This window comes from Canis lupus, chromosome 3 (genome assembly GCF_011100685.1).
Source record: "Canis lupus familiaris isolate Mischka breed German Shepherd chromosome 3, alternate assembly UU_Cfam_GSD_1.0, whole genome shotgun sequence".
NCBI lineage: Eukaryota > Metazoa > Chordata > Mammalia > Carnivora > Canidae > Canis > Canis lupus.
The window spans coordinates 53,994,134-54,013,058 of NC_049224.1; the positions used below are offsets into that span (position 1 = coordinate 53,994,134).

General features: G+C 41.8%; 1 long non-coding RNA gene across 4 annotated transcripts in view; it reads left to right on the forward strand.

Moving 5' to 3' along the window:
• Positions 1 to 18,925, forward strand: part of LOC102156686 — a 29,999-nt gene that overhangs the window by 413 nt on the left and 10,661 nt on the right. For all 4 annotated transcript variants that reach the window (XR_005357085.1, XR_005357084.1, XR_005357086.1 and 1 more), the window contains exons 2-3: positions 16,893 to 17,088; positions 18,107 to 18,169. This is a non-coding gene — a long non-coding RNA (uncharacterized LOC102156686). The remainder of the gene's footprint in view (positions 1 to 16,892; positions 17,089 to 18,106; positions 18,170 to 18,925) is intronic.

The window sequence follows — 18,925 nt, forward strand, 5'->3', positions numbered from 1 at the left end:
AAGTTGAAAATGTGTTTATGTGTGAAATCTGCTGATTTTAAAATGCTACAAAAATAACATGCTGCAGTCAAACAAAACACATTGGGAAAAGGCAAAAGCAGGTTTTAAATTTTTTTTAAAAAGATTTTATTTATTCATGAGAGACCCAGAAAGAGGCAGAGACACAGGCAGAGGGAGAAGCAGGCTTCCTGCAGGGAGCCCGACGGGGGACTCCATCCCAGAACTCCAGGATCACGACTTGAGCTGAAGGCAGATGCTCCACCACTGAGCCACCACTGAGCCACCCAAAAGCAGGTTTTTAATACCAAAATGGCTACCTAGGAAGCGGGATAGAGACAAAGTACAAGGTATTAAAAATCTACCAAAAGAGAAAGCTCTTAACACTTAGACTCAAAGGGTACCATCCAGAATGATAAGTAGGATCCGTGCTGACACTTGTACATGGATGACAAGAGTTATAGGAACACTGGTCGAGGTTTTAGGAGCACCCAGGAGGGACACACACACACACACACACTCGCAGTGTTAGGTGAGACTCTGAGAGATAAATAGGAGGTAAGATTTGGAGGCAAAGGCCAGGAAATGGGAAAGACCACAGTAAGGTACCTTAGAGGAAATGTCAGGAAAATGAGCAACGGACAGAGATAACACTTGAGAGGAAACAGAGACCAGATCTCAGTTTGGACTTCACCGGAAAGGTAAATGGCAATTGTTGGATCTGGTAAATGGCAAGTAGGATAGGGAGAGCCTTGTTCACTAATTTTAAGGAAACCCAACGACTTTACATTTATGTACATATATATGTATCTCCACCACCTAAATCAAGGTGTATACCATTTCCAGCACCTGGTACGGTTCCCTTGGGAGCTTCCCATCTCTCTGTGTCCTGAGAGGTAATCTGGTATCACACAGTGTATACTCCTCCACATCTGCCTTTTTTGGATCAACATAATATCTGTGAGCTTCATTTATATTGTGTGTACCAGTAACTCATTCTCTTTTATTACTGCAGAATGTAGAGAAAATTCGTGAAAACTTTGAAATGGCCCCCCAATAGTACTTTTTTTGTCCAATGAAAAATAAGGTGTTGTCTAGCACATCCTCAGGGAGAGCTGATTCTATGTGGGCTCTACACCTTTCATTGTCTTCAATATAAAGAACTCTGCAAGGTTTTTCAAAAAATGATTCTTGTCTATAGAAATGCAAGCTATGTCCAGTGGAATGCATTGAATTATTGTTGATTTCATTAGTTCTGCCAGTTTTGCAAGGTATTTCATTATTTCTCATTGAACTACAGTATATATGTGCAGTACTTTGAATTATCCTTTAAATCAGTTGTAATATCTTTTCGGATCTCATTAAAGAGTTAAATAAAACCTTTGACATGTGTTTATATCTTTATGAGAGTCATGATTATACTTGATTTTAAAAATTATTCTTTAACACCAGTACGCTATTGTATGAGCATGCCACAACTTATTTATCCATTCATCTACTGATGGACACTTGAGTTTTTCCCCTTTGGCTATTATAAATGAAGCTGCTATGGACATTTTTGTATAAATCTCTTGTGATTGCATGTATTACTTTTTCTTCGGTAAACAGTATCTAGGAATGGGATTTGTGGACCACAGGGGTGTGTATTTCACTTTGGTAGAAACAGTCATGTTTCCTAAGTGGTTATATTGTTTTATATATATAGTATATATAGTGTATATATACTAACACTGTGTAGATGTCCCATTGTCTGCATCCTTGCCAACACAGAAACTGCCAATCCTTTTCATTTTAGCTGTTCTGTAGGGTGTTTAATGGTATGTCATTGTTGCTTACTTAATTAACCATAGTAGGTTTTCAGGAGGGAAGTTGAATGGGTTTTTAGAAAGCGCTTTTGGTTGTTACGTGGAGAATGGCATTTGTACACCAGCGCTCAACAGCAACATCAATGACAATCACCAAAAGGTGGAAACAAACCGGGAGTCCATTGGCAGATGAATGTATAAACATATGTGTTGTATTCAGGCAATAGAGTATGATTCAGTCTTGAAAAGGAGTAAAATTCTGACACATGTAACAGTGTGAGCCCTGAAGAAGTACAGTAAATAAATTCAGCCAGGAACAAAAGGACAATTATTGTATGACTCCACTTATATCAGGTACCCAGAATTCAGAGACAGAAAATAAAATGGTAAATACCAGGGTTTGGGGTGGGGTGTATAATGAATAGTTTGTTTCACAGGTAGAATTTGTGTTTGGGATGATGAAATAATTCTGGAGATGGATGGTAGGGATGGTTGCACAGCACTATGAATGGAATTAATGTCACCGACCTGTGCACTTATAATGGTTAATGGTAAAATTTGTATCATATACACTTACACACACACACACACGGACACACAGGTATGCCTGATGTTCTGGGTCTGAGAACTGAGCAGTGGCTCTTGTCTCAATTGTACCTGCAAAATTTTAATTTATGGAAGTGACTGAATGAGGACACAGAAGATTTTATTCCTTAATGTTTCCTGAAAGGAGGAAGCACACTGCACACAGGTTTGGCTAGGATGCAGGAAGGAGCAAGGGAAAACCTAAGCCAGAGCCCTTATTGGGGTTTGTGCAGGCAAGGCAAGCCAGGGCAGAGAAAATAGTTTAGGATTGGCTAGTATGAATAATCCCGGTGGCTTTGGAGCAGAGGAGCTGTTCCTAGGTGCCTCATACCTGGCTCTGAATTTACTTCAGCCAGGGGAAATGTTGGCGTGGTGTGTGAGTCAGATAAGGAGGTGGCTGTGGTTATGGACTCAAGATGGGAGGCAGAGTTTGTAATATGCCTTTCTGTGCTTGAAAAAACAGGATCACAGACTTCGGCCATTCATTTCGCTGTGAGGTTAATAGATGTCAAAAGGACAAATATGGAAAACAAACAAACAAACAAAAAACAAAAAAACACAGAACAGTTGGCCCTGTGGCTACCTGGCATCATTTCAAGGAAACTTTCGAGTGATGACAGTGGAGACTTTCAGGAAGTACTGTCTAAGTTGTTCTAAACAACACAGGAAACATTTTACATGAGCATGAAATGGAGGAAAAGGTGAAGTATAAGGAGTCCTTCTAGGCCAGCACATAACTAGGTTTCCCACTTATACAACATTAGCCAAAAAAAAAACATCTGAAATTTTTGGAATCTCTAACAATATTCTGGTTGGTTTGTAAAAACCATGAGGTTTTTACATGTAAAAACATGAGGTTAATAATAATGTCTTGGTATATTTCTCAGGTCAATTTGTACTCTATGGTCAGGTATATTTCTCAGCAGTTATGTTGATGGAGGATATAAGCTGATATTTAGAAAAGTCTTATGTTGGGACACCTGGGTGGTTCAGTGGTTGAGCATCTGCCTTTGGCTCAGGGCATGATCCTGGAGTCCCGGGATCGAGTCTCACATCGGGCTCCCTGCATGGAGCCTGCTTCTCCTCTGCCTGTGTCTCTGCCTCTCTGTGTGTCTCTCATGAATAAATAAATAAAATCTTTTTTAAAAAAAAGTCTATGTAAAGATGAGTGGTATTGTATATAACCTCGGGGAAGGAGTGATTATGGTTGGGGACCTAGGGTAGGAGCATAAGACACTGGAGAATGAGTGGTCCTCTCCCTGAGGGGGTCAAGGAGTTGACTGATATGAGGCAGGTACCTCGTGGGATACAGCTTCCATGACCCAAAGCACAATGGATATGGAAAGACACAAACTCAAGGTCTATGAAAGCTCAATTTCCAGGAAATCCCAGTGTGTAGCCAATTATTTGTTGTTTTAATAGCATATAGCATGAAGCCAAGAGAGCTAGTTTCTTGTATCACAAGCTCTTGGGCAACTTATGTCTATCATATATAGTCTAGAAACTCCAGGAGGCATAAGAAGTGGTTACCGAAGTCTCTAGAGTGAAGGAGTTTCTGAGGGTGCTAATGGAAGTGCCTGTTGATTTTAATTTGGAAGTAAAATTTGTAAATGAGGAATATGTCATCACCAGCCCTAAAAGGACCAAAAGATATGGGACTTAGATGACTGCAGTGAGCATGTCAAGTGAGTCTCCTTGGAGAAGGATGTCATCAATCATGGCATACCTGTGCTTCTGGTGGACAACGTGAAGATCTTGTCTGCACAGACTGTATGTGGTGGCAAAGCTGTTGAGGTTCCCTGTGCCTGGAAAAAGTATGTTGTATCCTTTTGGGGGTGAAGGCAAAATGCAGCTGAGAGGCTGTTGAAATAGGCACTTGATATATTAGCCACATTTATAAGAGCAATATATATATACCTATTAGCAATATATATATACCAATATATATATACCACATTTATAAGAGCAATATATATATATATATATATACCTATATATATATATATATATACCTATTAGCAATATATATATACCTATTAGTGAAATAGGCACTTGATATATTAGCCACATTTATAAGAGCAATATATATATACCTATTAGCAATATATATATATATACCTCTATATATATATATACACACACCTATATATATATTAGATGAGACTAGAGCATTAATGGGACCCAATGGATGGGACCAGAGCATTAATGTAGTAATCCACCATGAGTCACCTGTTATGGACTGAATATGACTGTCCTTCCAAAATTGAGAGGTTGATGCCCCAACCCCCAATGTGACTAGATTTGGAGTAAGGCCTTTATGAAGATGACTAAGATTCAATGAGATCATAAGGGTGGGACCCTAATCCAAAAAGACTGGTGGCTTTACAAGAGAGACTTCTCTTTCTCTGCACTACCAGAGGGAAAGACATGTGAGGACACAGTGAGAAAGCCTACAAGCCATGAAGAGAGGCCTGACCAGAAACTGAATCAGCTGACACCTTGATCTTGCATTTCCCAGCTTTCACAACTTTTGGAAAACCAATTTCTGCTGGTTAAGTCACCCAGTCTGTGGTACCCAAGCTAACCACTACTGCACCCTTTACTTTGTCTAGGTTTAAGAACAGGTGAAATTGGGCTGTCAAATGGAGAAGCAGCAGGAATAATTATCCCTTTGTTAATTAGGTTTTATATAATAAGTTTTAATCCTCCAAGGCCCTGTTTTAACTTACATAGGGCCAGCATAGCTATTTTAACTAAGGGGTCCGTGGAGTTCCATTGTATTAAGCCAATTTGCAAGTGCCAAAGATTTGGCTTTAATTTATTATTCATTGTGCTAGAGTGTGTGTGCCCAATATGGGATATTTTTAGGACAATGGGTATTATGACTATGGGAAATTTAGGCAAAGCTATAGTTAAAGTGAGACATTCCTAGTTTTTTTCTCTATCTTATATTTAGTTACTTTCTTAAGATTATAGCAGGCATGATGTTTAAATTTAGTGGAATCTCTAGATATAACTATAATTTGAGCCCGAGTATTAAGACCGTGAGGTTGCGTCAATTGGTGCATTTTAGCAAATGCTAAAGTTAATTTAGAACATAGGTTGCAGATGCACAAAAGACAATCAGCACCATTTTTATCTTTTTTGTTATATAAATTCAGTGTATACATTTTTTGGATGCAAATTTTGGATTTCCAATTAGGTCAAATGAAGAACAGATCTTTTCGTTAGCTCTCACAAAGACCTATGTAATGTACCTAATTTACCTTTGTGTTAAAATATTTTATAGACACATTTAGTTACATTTTATTTTTCTCCCCCTGTATCTAAAGTTTGGTGTGGTTTTGTTCTTTTTTTTTTTTCTCTGCCTACTGTTTTTTTCTTGTTTCAGGCTTTTAGCTCCCTGAAGCAGTGGTTTTTAGTTTCTGTCTCTGGCTGATAAGAGGAAAGAAGGAGGGGGAAGAGCCCTATGCTTCTAGGCAGCAGCCTCTCCTTGCCCGCAGCCTAATCTGTCCCCCTCTTACCATCCCCCCAACATGCACCTTTTTTCCTCTTAAGCAAAGTCTTTTAGAACAGCCATACAGCTGTATCTCTAGGTGGGTAAAGTGCCCCCCCCCCCCTTTTTCTTTCCTCTCCTGTCTGTCCCTGACAGTTCCCACCCACCCCTCTGTTTTGCTTTTGAGTGTTTACCTGATAAAGTCTTAGCTTGAATAATTCCAGCAGATCTGAGGGGCATAGGGGCTGTCTCTAGATTTCTGGTTCCTAGCCATGGGTTGATTTAGGACTGGGGAATATTGGTAAGGGATGTGGGGGTTACAGAAAGGAGGTGGCTGTCGGTGTGGGCTTGGGATGGGTTGGAGGGTTTGTAATAGGACTTTCCGAGCTTGCAAAAGTGGATAGCAGGTGAGGTGTAAACAACTTTGGCCTTGTGGTTAACAGATGCCAAAGAGACATATACAGAATCCAGGCAGTTTTAGCAACCCTTTTCCACCCTGGGGCATTTTCCAAGAAGCTAGTGCTGCTGGCTATGTGTCACCTCAGCTGCACATGTGTTAGGCATAACCACACAGCTTCCAGCCATGAAAGAGCCAAAACAAAAACAAAAACAAACAAAAAAACACCCCCAAACACCCAAAGACAATGAAAGAACACCTTTTGCAGTAGATAGCTGTCACTTTCACTTGTCTGCTTGCAGCACCTTGATATTCCCTGGGGGAGCCACCCCTTCCCAACTCTCAGCGTAGCGGACTCACGCCTTGTGGAACTGACTCCTTAAGCCTAGAGTGCCTGGCATGGTCATGTGACTTCCGCTTGGACAATCTGCATCTCCTGCTGTCTTGGCCTCTGTTACTGGTTCAGGGATGGGCCTGTGAGTCCAGTTAGTCCATTGCTGAACATACTGGGAGTCTGGCAGGTGCATCCTTTCTGGTGAGGTTGCCACCCTTTAGGGTGTCCTCTTGGAGCTGGGATTGGGAGGGGAGCACCAGGTGGAGGAGAAGTGGGACCTAGCCTAGGTAAAAACCACCACAGAGAAGAGTACAGGCAAGAGTGGGAAAGAAACTGGGTTCTGATTGGATTGTTCCACACCCTGGATCCCACAGTTCGGTAAAGTATGGGAACTGATAAGTTCCCTTTCATACTTAAAAAAATTCAAGGTGCAAACTGGTGGACCTACTCTACTATATTACTGTTTGTGTGATAAAAGGAGGAGAAAATAGCGTTTATACATATCTGCTTGCAAATGCATTTAATCTTTTCTGTTAAGTAGGAAACTGATAATCAAGGATACCTATTATGGAATAGAAACTGAGTAAATGGGGAAAAAATCATAGATGTCACTGTATATTCTTTTCTATCTTTTGACATTTACATTTCTAAGAATGTTACCTATTCATAGTATTAAATACAGAATTCTAAAAATACAAAATCTAGAGGTTGCAATGGTATTTGATAAACCTTAGGAAGAACAAATCTTATTACATCAACAATATTGAATTTTCAAAGACTATGCTAGTAAGATAAGTATATTTACATTCTGAACCGCCGAGAAACAAAGTAAGAAAAAGAACAGTTAAGAGAACAGGTAGATGGAGAAAGATCTTAATTAAATCTAAGGTTAGCGGTGCCTGGCTGGCTCAGTCAGAGCAGCACGCAACTCTTGATCTCTTTGGGAGTCGTCAATTTGAGCCCCACATTGGGTGTAGAGATTATTAAAAAAATAAAACCTAAAAAAAAATAAGTAGGAGTGCCTGGATGGCAAAGTTGGTTGAGCATCTGACTTGTGATCTCAGCTGAGGTCCTGATCTCAGGTCATGAGTTAAAACCCTGTGTTGGGCTCCATGCTGGATGTGGAGCCTACTGTAACAAACAAATAAGTAAATTTAAGGGTGTGTATACATAGCCTGCCTTGTACTTGTAGTATGTTTACTGAGAGGATGCAAGAAGCTTTCTGAGATATCTAGTGATAACTGCAAAGTTCTTGCAGAACATTCAATGTTATCCACAAGGAACTTCTGTCTCTGAGTAAGATGTAGTTAGGTATCAGTAGGTCATCATTCCTGCTGCAGCAATTTGGCAGGCAGCAGGGGGTAAACTACAAAAATCATACATATTTCTAAAGATTTTATTTATTTATTCAAGAGAGACACAGAGAGAGAGAGGCAGAAACATAGGCAGAGAGAGAAGCTGGCTCCCCGCAGAGAGCCTGATGTGGGACTCGATCTCAGGACCCTGGAATCACGCCCTGAGCTGAAGGCAGATGCTCAACCACTGAGCCACCCAGGCATCCCCAAAAATCATATATTTTTTTAATTTTTTATTTATTTATGATAGTCACAGAGAAAGAGAGAGAGAGAGAGAGAGAGAAGCAGAGACATAGGCAGAGGGAGAAGCAGGCTCCATGCACTGGGAGCCCGATGTGGGATTCGATCCCGGGTCTCCAGGATCGTGCCCTGGGCCAAAGGCAGGCGCCAAACCGCTGCGCCACCCAGGGATCCCCAAAAATCATATTTTTAAAGATATCAGAGAACAGTGGAAGCAGAGAAGGAAGAGCCCATTTTAGGTGAGCTGAGATTGTTGGTCCTTTTTCCTTGGGTCATTTGTGAAGTCTGGGCATAGGCTAAAGACTGAGATTGGCTTACATTGAATTGTTGAGGCCACTCAGGCTATTGTTATAGGCCAGAATCTAGATATGATGCTTTTTTCCCCATGGGTAATTGGTAAGTGCTGGGATAGATTGGGGGTGGGAGAGGGGAGGACCCAGCCAGGGCTTGGACTGGAAAGGCAGAGTAAGATCTGCTGTCTCTTAGTGTTTGGAAGGTGGAGTCCTGCTAGAGGGAAGGGCCTGTAACACAAGGCAGGCCTCATTCTCAGGATAATTAAAAACAGGAGTAGACAGAGTCTAATTAAAGCTGCAACTCACTCCAACTCAGCTCAGTTCCTGATTGGATTGAGGCATCATCCCTTTGAGCTACATTGCCTTAAAGACGATGGGTAAACCCTCCAGGTGAAAATGTGATTAACTTTAACTTCTGTGAGTCGTTTATACACAATATTTGGCATAACAGAAAGCTACAAGTCATAGAAAAAGCAGGTATGGTAGACTGAACAACAGCCTCCCAAAGATATGTGTGTCCTGATTCCTGAAACCTGTGGATGTAGAGACTTTGCAGATGTGATTGAGGATCTTTTTTTTTTTTTTTTTTTTTAAGATTTTATTTATTTATTCATGAGAGACACACAGAGAGAGAGGCAGGCAGAGGGAGAGGGAGAAGCAGACTCCAAACAGGGAGCCCGAGATTGAGGGTCTTAAAATGGAGAGATTATCCTGGCTTATTGGGATGGGGGGCTAATAAAAGCACAAGGGTCCTTACAAGAGAGAGGCAGGAGGGTCAGAGTCAGTAGTAGGAGATGTGAGGATGGAAGCCAGAAGTTGGAGTTATGTGAAGAAGAGGTCACAAGGCAAAGAATGCAGGTGGCCCCTAGAAGCTGGAAAAGACAAATGTATTCTCTCTTCTGAAGCCTTCAGAAGGAACCAACACTGCCAACACCTTGACTTGAGCCCAGTGAGACTGGTTCTGGACTTCTGACCTCCGGAACTCTAAGATAATAAATCAGTGGTGTCTTAGATCACTAATTTTGTGGTTATTTATCATAGCAGCAATAGGAAACTAATACAGGAGGGCAATGCAACTGATAATCAAGAGGGAAAAAAATGGGGATCCCTGGGTGGCGCAGCGGTTTGGCGCCTGCCTTTGGCCCAGGGCGCGATCCTGGAGACCCAGGATCGAGTCCCACATCGGGCTCCCGGTGCATGGAGCCTGCTTCTCCCTCTGCCTGTGTCTCTGCTTCTCTCTCTCTCTGTGTGACTATCATAAATAAAAAAAAAAAAAAATTCAAATCATTTAAAAAAAAAAAGAGGGAAAAAAATGAGACAGTAAAGGTAGACCCACATCTGATCTGGATGTCAAGGACTTAAAATAATTATTTAAATATGTTAAAGAAAGGGCATCTGGGCTGTTCTGTCTGTTGAGCTTCCAACTCTTGATTTCGGCACAGGTCATGATTTCAGGTCTAAGCCCGGGACTAAACCCCAGGTGGTGGTCCTCACTCAGCTGGGAGCCTGCTTGAGACCCTCCCTTTCCCTCTCCCCCTCCCTCTTCCCACTCCCTCTCTCTCTTCCTAAAATGAATAAATAAAATCTTTTTAAAAATATGTTAAAGAAAATAGTGGGAGCAGTGGACAAAATGGTGATGAAATGGGGAATTTCAATAGAGATTTGGAATACGTGAACATTCTAGAATTGACATATAATATCTGAAATGATAATTCAGATATTATTATTATTTAATATCTCTGAGCAGCAGAGTAGACACAAGAGAGGCAAGAGATTAGTAACCTAAACTTGAAGACAGGCCAATGGAAAATATCCAAACTGAAGTTCAGAAAGATGAAAGAATAGAACGAACAATGTTAACTGCAAAGTTTTTGTTTAACGTCTTTCCAGAATACAGTATTTAGCCAAGAAGATTATTCTGTTGATCTTAGAATGTTTGTTTTAAAAAATAAAAGGGAATTTGTATATTTGAACTATAAATAAACTCACTTTCTAAATCCTATTGTAGATGCTCCTATTAGATCTTGTTTTCTCTCGTGGATTATAAATAACATAAAGCAAAGCTTCTAGCAGGCTTGAATCGGAAAGCCACATCATTTGACAGACAACTCTGAATTTGTTTTCACATTTGTAAAATGGAGGTGGTAGCACATGTCTCCTAGTTTTAGGGTGAGGATTCAGTGACATAAGGCCCTTTGCATAATGCCTGGCACACGGTAAATATCTGTTTTTATTTTTTTATTTTAAAGATTTTATTTATTTATTCATGACAGACAGAGAGAGAGAGAGAGGCAGAGATACAGGCAGAGGGAGAAGCAGGCTCCATGCAGGCAGCCCGATGTGGGACTCCATCCCGGATCCTGGGATCAGGCCCTGGGCCGAAGGCGGCACCAAACCACTGGGCCACCCGGGCTGCCCAATATCTGTGTTTTCTCAGGCGAGTACTTCTGGTTGGTCAGAAGATTCATCGGGGGAGTCTGAGAGGGTGAACTCTCATCACATAAAATGAGCTTAAATGAGATAATGAGTAATAAGAATAAATAAGACTTATTTATATTCTTAAATAAGAAAAATAAGACTCTCTATAAAGTCCTCACAAACGGTGTCTTGTCCTGTTATGGCATGAATTTCAGCTTACCAACCCCGGTGGGCAATAAATAGCATTTTCGTTCCCTTTTAAAAGATTTTATTTATTGTTTTGAGACAGAATGCACAAGCAGGGGGACAGGGAGAGGGAGACAGAGAAGCAGACTCCCCATTGAGCAGGGAGCCCCACCTGGAGCTTGATCCCAGTGCCCCAGGATCATGACCTGAGCCAAAGGCAGATGCTTCATTGACTGAGCCACCCAGGCACCCCCGATAAATAGCAATTTTCTTTATTTTTAGATAATTTATGTTTTGGGCTCCCCACCAGCTAGAGTGACAGCAAATGAATCTCCAGAATTTGGGATCTTCTTTCCTCTCTGCCGAATGGTGTGTCTTACGTTCTAGAGGCTCATGTTGTGCCAATGTGTCAAGAGCGGGTGGTCCTTAAATACCTTTCCCCAGGGGATCCCTGGGTGGCACAGCGGTTTAGCGCCTGCCTTTGGCCCAGGGCGCGATCCTGGAGACCCGGGATCGAATCCCACATCGGGCTCCCAGTGCATGGAGCCTGCTTCTCCCTCTGCCTATGTCTCTGCCTCTCTTTCTCTCTCTCTCTCTGTGACTATCATAAAAACAAACAAACAAAAAAAAAAACCTTTCCCCATAGCCACCGAGAAGTATCTTGTTCCTGTGTATGTGCCTTCCTCAGGCTCCTGGACTCCCTCCTCAACTTCTTTTCCCGGTTTGGGGGCGGGAATCTTTCTGCTGCTACTGTGCTGACCAAGGGCATGGGGATGTTGGAGAGTCTGCCCAGAGCACAGCTTCCCCAGATACCCTAGACAGCAGTGCCCTCTCTTCAATCATGTTCCCTGGGGAGCTGGCCAGGAAGCAGGGCCCCAGGCCTTTTTCTTGAACCCACTGAACTCATCCCTGTTCTCATAAATCAATTCCTCGTTTATTTTTCCCCTGCTTGAGGGGCTTTTATCTAGTCTCCGTAGAGAAACCCTCTTCTTAATCAGTGAAGGCCTCTGAGAACTATTGGTTTCAGACTAGAGTAGTCTCCCTTTATCTTCAGAGGGTACATTCCAAGACCCCTCCCAGGGGATGCCTGAAATCCCAGAAGTACTGAACCTATATGCTGTTTTTGCCTCTATACACACATACCTATGATGAAGTTTCATTTATAAATCAAGAAATTAACAACGATACCTAATAATAGTAGAACAATTCTAACACTATACTATAATGAAAGTTATGTGAATGTGGTCTCCCTCTCAAACTAACTTATTGTTCTGTACTCACTCTTTTTCTTTCCTTTGAAGATTTATTAATGCATTTGAGAAAGAGAGAGAGTACACAGGGGAGAAGGAGAGGGAGAGAGAGTCTTAAGCAGACTCTCCACTGAGCACAGAGCCCCACGCAGGGCTCAATCCTGTGGCTCTGAGATCACAACCTGAGTCAAAACCAAGAGTTGGATGCTTAGCTGACTACACCACTAGGTGCTGCTTTGGACTCATTCTTATGAAGATGGACGATGACAGAATGCCTATGTCATTGATGAGATAAAGTGAGGTGAATGACATAGGGACTCTGACGTAGCATTAGGCTACTGCTGACCTGATGATACATCAGGAGGAGAATCATCTGCTTCTGAACTGTAGTGACCATGGGTAACTGAAACCATGGAAAATGAAAGAGCAGATAAGGCAGGGGGCGGGGGGGACTTCTGTATTTTCTGCTTTCATTATTGCTTCATCTCTCATCTGAGCCAATAAACACAGACCTGGCTTAAATGGATGAAGAAGGAGAGGAGGAAAGATGCCATAAGAAAATAAAAATCCGGGAGTGCCAGGGTGGCTTAGTTGGTTAGGCATCCAACTCTTGGTTTCGGATCAGGTCATGATCTCAGGATTGTGGGATTGAGTTCAGCAAGGAATCTGTGTCTCCCTCTGCCTCTCCCCTCCTCCACTTGTGTGCTCTCTCTTTCTCTCAAATAAATAAATAAAATCTTTTTTAAAAAAGAAAGAGGGACACCTGGGTGCCTCAGTGGTTGAGTGCCTGCCTTCAGCCCAGGGCGCGATCCTGGAGACCCGGGATCGAGTCCCACAGTGAGCTCCCTGCATGGAGTCTGCTTCTCTCTCTGCCTGTGTCTCTGCCTCTCTGTCTCTCATGAGTAAATAAATAAAATCTTTAAAAATAATAAAAAAATAAAAATTAAAAAAATAAAAAGAAAATAAAAATCTAGCATGGGAGGGTTCCAGTGATAGTATAATCCTGGTGCCAGATTAGCTTGCCTAATAACAACAGTAAAGGTGACCAGAAGAAGGAGCAACCATTCTCCAGGCACTGGACAACTGGCAGTGCATGACAGTGACCTCCAAGAGAAGGGGAACACAGGAGATATACTCCAAATCATTTTGGCCTTCTATTGAGGAACAGTTTTCCAACCATAGCATAGTGAGCTGGACTCCTAGCAGAGTAGAGATGCCCTGCTGTGTTGAAGAGTAGAATTCAGGGCTGCTGAAGCAGACACAATCTATAGGTCATGACACCGGAAAGAATGTTGTCTCATCTGTGGGAAGCAGAAATCTATGTAGCGGGTCCCCTGAGACTTGCTGTCTGAGAGATGGGATGCACATGTGTTGGGGAAGACTGTCAGGCTTCCAAGAGAGAAGCTGCTACAGAGTTGAGAATCAAACATATATGAGAGATCTAGCAGATAACGCAATCTAGAGCATCTACAGCATCTCATCCAGTAGATGCTCTGGAAAACAGGAACATGTGGCCCAAACTAACAACAAGATACAGATGTTGGATTTAGCAAAGACTTTAAGGAAAATATTATAAACATGTTCAAGAATGTAAAAGAAAGTATGTTCAAAGAATTCAACAAAAATATGGTCATAATGAGTGTGCTGATGGGAAACCAGCCCAAATGGATGTAATAGGTGAGAGGATCCAGGGATTTAACTACTTTCAAACTGCCTTTGCCCAGTACTCATTATTTTAGGCCTTCCTTCACTCCTAATTCCAGAGATACCTTATTCTTCTGACAGCTGTTCCTTTTTAGGATTCTGTGGTAGAAACTGAGTTGGTTTTCACCTTATCCCACTATTGGCTCAGGAATGGCCCCTTTTCAGATCTACTAAGACAATCACCATTCCTCTTCTGTTGTGGCCTCCAAAATTTTGTTACTGGTGTCTCCTCTGTTCTCCTCATCCTTGCAAGTTTATTGTAGTCTTTTTTAATCAGTTTACTATGGTTTTAGTAAAGGTTTTAGAGGGAGTGAATGTAGATGTGCATGTTTAATCTGCAGCTGTAGCCCAGAACTCCTGTACTAAGTCTTAAAAGTGATTTAAATAACAACATTTCCTGGAAATGTTCTCATCCAAGATGTGAACAGCCTTCTGTTTGCCTCCTCCTCACTAAAAGGCCTCAAATGAGATTTCTTAATCTTTCTTCTTGTGTTCTCAAGGGCCACAAAGCCTCTAAAATAAATTATAGTTATGCCAGTCCCAAGCCCATTACTTGGACATGACAAATCATAAGAGAGAGACACACATTTTCTTCTAAGGAAGTAGCCATCCTCAGGGGACTTGGGCTCACCACAGTTTTACAAATGCATACCTTCTTAGACATGTCTGGCTTTTGATGACAGTTAATATTAAATTATGCTTCAAATATAAAACCCCTACTGCATCTAACTCAAGCTAACAACATTAAGTGATTACCTAGGTTTAAAAGGCTTCTTCTTCCCTTAAACAAGTCCTGTCAGCCTCAGTATTAATTATTCTGGGTTCTAGTAAACACTTCACTCTTTTTTGCCATTGGGGGGGGGGGGGGAAGCACCTTTGTTGCACAAAGACTAATAGAAACAATTCCCTTTTGCCTATTGTAAGTCTCCATGCAGTTGGAAGCACTGGATGTGCCTCCAGCCTGTGTTCTGTGATTGGAACATCTATCTAGTTGGAGCTTTCTTCTACTTTTGGCTTGGCTGCCCTCTGAATGGGGAGCAGGCTGCTCTACTTCAGGTACAGCACTCCTTCTAAAACCAAACTACAATTCCTACCTACCCCCCAAGTATATTAGTATTGATTTTTACCTATCTCAGCTGGTCATATTGTCATCATACATCATATATCAGGCCCAAGTAGAACCTGCATCTTCATGTCCAACTCCAACATACTAGAAACTATCATTGTCTGAAGGTGTTTTCACACCCTGTTTGCTTTCAGACAAGCTTTCTGCCTTCTTTTTTGTTAACAGAATCTTGATTTTGTGCAAGAATCTATGCACATCCTTCTTCTCTTACAAACTGACACTGTCCCTAGCTTGAGAGAAAATTTGATTAGTTGGGTACCATTTCCCTAGATGGGATTCTTCCTGTGTGGATAAAGTTCTTCCAGTGATGCATGGAAACACATCTCCTGGGGAAACTTCTGCCAAAGATTTTATTCATTCCCAAAAAGATACTCCCAGAGTCATTCTCTTTTGCTGATGATTGTCAGGTCTTCATGTGGCACCTGGAGCTACAGCAAACTTCTTGTGGTGGGGACAGAATCCCAGCCATAGAAGGACAGGGGAGAAAGATGGAAAGCCTTTGGGTCCTCCATGACATCCCCAATTATACCAATCATGGAGCTTCCCCACTTCAGGAAATTTTTTTTTAAATTTTATTTATTCATTCATGAGAGATACACAGAGAAAGGCAGAGACACAGGCAGAGGGAGAAGCAGGCTCCCTGCGGGGAGCCCAATGCAGGACTCAATCCCAGGACCCTGGGATCATGACCTGAGCCAAAGGCAGATGTTCAACCACTGAGCCACCCAAGTGCCCCAGGAAATCTTGTTAAATAAATAAACTACTCTTATTTTTAAAAGCCAAATTGATGTTGAGTATACTACATTTTTTCTGTTAGGTCCTTCAGATCCACTGTCCACTCCTCTCTGAATCATGAAGTTGAGTTTGGCCAATGGCATTTATCAATAGTAGATCAAAGGATGGTAATAGAGAGCAGTTCCCATAACCACTCCTTCTCCTTGCCCTCTCAGGTATGAGGGTAGCCTCTCTCTGTTACTGGTGACATCCCTAGTTGGTTTCCTGAACCCTGCCCATACCTTTGTAATCCCTCCATTTAACCTCTCTGAAATGTCCCCTTTTCAGCTCTCTTCTGTAGGGACCCTGACTGATACATTGGGTTTTCAACTGAGGCACTTGCTGTCTACCTGACTGAACTATCATGGCCTCAAAGACATTTTACTGTCGTCTTTTACATAGATGGATCTGTTCACTTGTCTCAGTTCATGAGGAAGGTCATGTCCCTCTTTGATGTCTGACATTTGCCGGCTGCTTTCATAAGCATATGTATCCTTTTAATAAATCCACCAATGTTTGTATTGACTCCAGGCGACTTTGGGGTTGTTCAAATTTTTTTTTTTTATTTATGATAGTCACAGAGAGAGAGAGAGAGAGGCAGAGACACAGGCAGAGGGAGAAGCAGGCTCCATGCACCGGGAGCCCGACGTGGGATTCGATCCCGGGTCTCCAGGATCGCGCCCCAGGCCAAAGGCAGGCGCCAAACTGCTGTGCCACCCAGGGATCCCCGGGGTTGTTCAAATTTATGGCCAACTGGAAAAACAATGGAGAGAAATAAATCTCCAAATGTCTTTAGATGAAGGACTTTATATATGCCTCACCACTGTCTTCTGAAGAAGCCTTGTGAAATGCTCCAGCTGAAAATGTTTTGGTTGCTGCAACCGTTTCTCTCCTCTCAGGCCATCACTTTGTTTTCTTCACCCACCAACCAGGTTCCTCTGACAACTTTCTGGAAAGTTGCTTTGCTCCAAAACCAGGCCTCACATTGAGGAGGGAAATCGGAGATGCCCTACAGTCTTCACCTAGATGACCTTAGGTAATACCCCATATGGCCACTTGATGGCGCCCAAGAATCTTCTCCTTCACTTTGCTCACATGATCCAGGAATGGCTCACATGAATAAAGCAGGTATGATAAAGAAGTCCAAAAAAAGCTGTTGATATGTTCTGACATGTTCCATTATGGGTCATAGTACTGTCTTGCCTGCCATTTTTATTCTTTCAATATCTATCTATTTATTTATTTATTTATTTATTTATTTATTTATTTATTTATTTATGAGAGAGAGATTGAACACAAGCAGAAAGGAGGGCTAGAGGGAAAAGGGAAAGGGAGAAGCAGACTCACCTCAAGCAAGGAGCTCATCTCTGGTCTGGATCCCAGGACCCCGAGATTGTGACCTGAGCCAAAGGCAGACACTTAACTGTCGTAGCCACCCAGGTGCCCCCATGCCTGCTATTTTTAAAGCATACAACAGAAAGGCACAATCCACAGCAGGATTATTCTGTTTAATTTTATCCAGATAAAAAATTACTGATCACATAAATAGAAATGTATGTTCACAGGATATATAGAAATATCACCATATGCAAAGTGTAATACACTATTGTCATCAAAGAGTTGTGAAAGGGTTTCACAGATCTGAAATACCTCCGTCTTTTACTTTAATGAGACACACACTTTATAGATTATACTGAAAAGGAAGTTTGTGAAGCCTCTCAGAAACAGCAAGAAATTCACTGTAGACTTTTGGCAAGGGGGTAAAGTGGCAAAATAGGATTTTGAAAATTAGATTGTCCAAGATATGTGCAGATACCTGAATCAAACAACCTAGCTCTTGCCCTTAGTTCTTGCAAGCATAAGATGCATAGCTATCAAAGAGACATGACTTTCTTATCTTGAAATATTAATGGGTTGACTCATGAAGTTTTCTGCTGTGCGCTCTGTGGCACCCACTTAAAAAGCATCATATACTAAATGCCATCTTACTAAAGTAGTGCAAAGCATTTTTTTTTAAGTATATCAATCTCTTCCATTTGTAAGTGTCCTACCATAGCAAATGCTGTTGGCGCTTCACCTATATCTCTTTCAATCCCTCTGATTCTGATCCCAATTCCAACATGTATTGTTTTTTTCCCCACACCAGGTAATTCTCTGTATCACCAGCTGTTCAACAGTTCGACTCAATTCTGGCACTATCTACCTGGAGGTAACATCAGATCCCATGGGTTAAGATAAAGTTGTACAAGATTGTCTCCCTCTTCAGATGCCAGTCATAACTCAAGGTTGTCACCTGGGCTTCTGACCAAACATGATAGATTGGAGGTTCCCAGGGCCCCTTCCTTGGGTTTGATTAATTTGCTAGAGTGGCTCACAGAACTCAAAGAAACATTGTACTCATTAAATCATGAATTTATTATAAAACAATGTAACTCAGGAACCACCAGATGGAAGAGATGCACAGGGTGAATGAGGTATGGGAACGAGGTACAGAGCTTCCATGTCTTCTCCAAGCACCCTTCTCCCCAGAGATCTGTTCTGTTCAGATCAGATCTCTGTTCACCAACCTGGAAACTCCCCAAACTCCATCCTTCTGGTTTTTCATTTTATCAATCATAACCATGATTGATAAAATCATTAGTCACTGGCAAATGATTAACCTCAAGCCCCTTTCCCCTCCATGGAGGTCAGGGGGTTCCAACCCTCTAATCACAAATTTAGTTCCCTTGGAAAGACCTTTCCCTTAGGAAGACCTAAAGGCTTCCCAGTTCACCTCATTCATACAACTTTAAAAGGTACTTTTATGACTCTCATCGCTTAGGAAATTCCAAGGATTTTAGGAGCTCTGTTCCAGGAATACGGACAAAGACCAAACATGTATTTCATTTTTTTAAGATATTATTTTGTTTGAGAGAGAGAGGGGGAGGGAGAGAGAGAGAGAGAGAGAGAGAGAGCATGAGCAGGG